This window comes from Gorilla gorilla, chromosome 14, assembly GCF_029281585.2.
Source record: "Gorilla gorilla gorilla isolate KB3781 chromosome 14, NHGRI_mGorGor1-v2.1_pri, whole genome shotgun sequence".
Lineage (NCBI taxonomy): Eukaryota > Metazoa > Chordata > Mammalia > Primates > Hominidae > Gorilla > Gorilla gorilla.
Genome location: NC_073238.2, coordinates 37,446,762 through 37,448,110, shown reverse-complemented (window position 1 = coordinate 37,448,110; position 1,349 = coordinate 37,446,762). Strand labels below are relative to the sequence as shown.

The following is a 1,349-nucleotide window of genomic DNA, read 5'->3' as shown; positions in this document are numbered from 1 at the left end:
GGTGGGGAAGGATGAAAGGTGTGAGCCCCACGTGGTGACAGAGACAGTTTGGCTGGGGGAATCCTGGGGGCCAGCACCCCTCTCCATTGGCCACACCTGCTGCTGCCAGGGCAGTGGGATAGGGAATGCCAGATCGATATGGGGCTCTGGCCCCTTTTCAGGCCAGGGGAACCCTCCCAGTCCCCACTATTGGGAAGCCAGAAGGAATAGTGAAGGAGCAGAGAGGGTGCCCCCATACCAAAAGCCCAGAGAGCAATGTCCCCACCACCAAGAGAGTGGGGATGCAGCAGTCCAGGGTGCGGCTAAGTGGGATGTTAGCCTTGTCCAGGAGGGCATGTGTGTATGTGTGGGTGGACAGGGGGAGCTGGGAACTTGGGCCAGGGGAATGCTCCCCGCTCAGCCCAAGGGCACCATGCAGCAGCTGATGTGCTGTGTAGTGTGGTGGTGAGGGCACAGGTGGAAGATGGGGGTGGCAGCCAGAGGTGGTGGTGATGGTGGGCCTGGGGAAGGGGTGGGGGTGGGGGCGGTGGGAGCGGAGCAAAGCTGTCCCATCCCATGCATGGGTCACTGCTCCTACCCCAAGGACTCCTGCGAGATGTCCTCCTCTTCCTCCTTCTCCAGTTTTGTGGGTCTGCCCCTTGGTTTCCTTCCTGGAGTTGTGATGGTTTTCTGGGACTTGGCAGCGCCCTTGTTTTTGCTTCCCTTTGGTCGCCCAGAGGTCTCTTAGGTGTTGGCACTTCTCTGGGCTCTTTTGGAGGCTGCTTGCGCGGCCTGCCCCAGCCCCGCTTCTCAGTGCCATCCTTTTCCCACTCGGAGGCCAAGGGCTGGCTGGACTTCAAGCTCAACTCGCTCATCTTCCCTTCTCTAAGGAGCAGGTGGAAGAGTGATGGCTGGGATGGCCTTCTTGGAGCTGGGCCAGTGCCAGAAATAGCCCTGGCTCGGAGTCCCAATTAGAGGACTCAGCTGGTTCTTAAGAGTATATTTTATGCCTTTCTGGTTTTCAACTGGAAACGTTAGTAATGAATATGAAAGCTTTTCCTGTGGTTTTCTCTTGCATTTAGAAGTTCACTCATGATTACATTTATTTACCTCTTTGTTAGAAATGCTTATATTAAATAACATTATAGATCATCATCATATTGGCATTTTTATAAATTGATATAAATCCATATAAACACATATGGAGAGTTTCTTTCCTAGTTTTTACTTCTGAAAATAAAGATTAAATTTACTTAGATTTTACCTTCCACTTTTAACTACTTATTTTAAGAATTTTATAAAATAGCTAAAATATAAAAATACATTTTAAATACTAATGGGTATTAGCAATTAAAATGTAAATAATACAT

General features: G+C 49.8%; 1 pseudogene; it reads right to left on the bottom strand.

Annotated features, from left to right (window-relative positions):
* Positions 1–302: 302 nt before the first annotated feature.
* On the bottom strand, positions 303–854 carry LOC101139268 (high mobility group protein HMG-I/HMG-Y-like; annotated as a pseudogene).
* Positions 855–1,349: the final 495 nt, after the last annotated feature.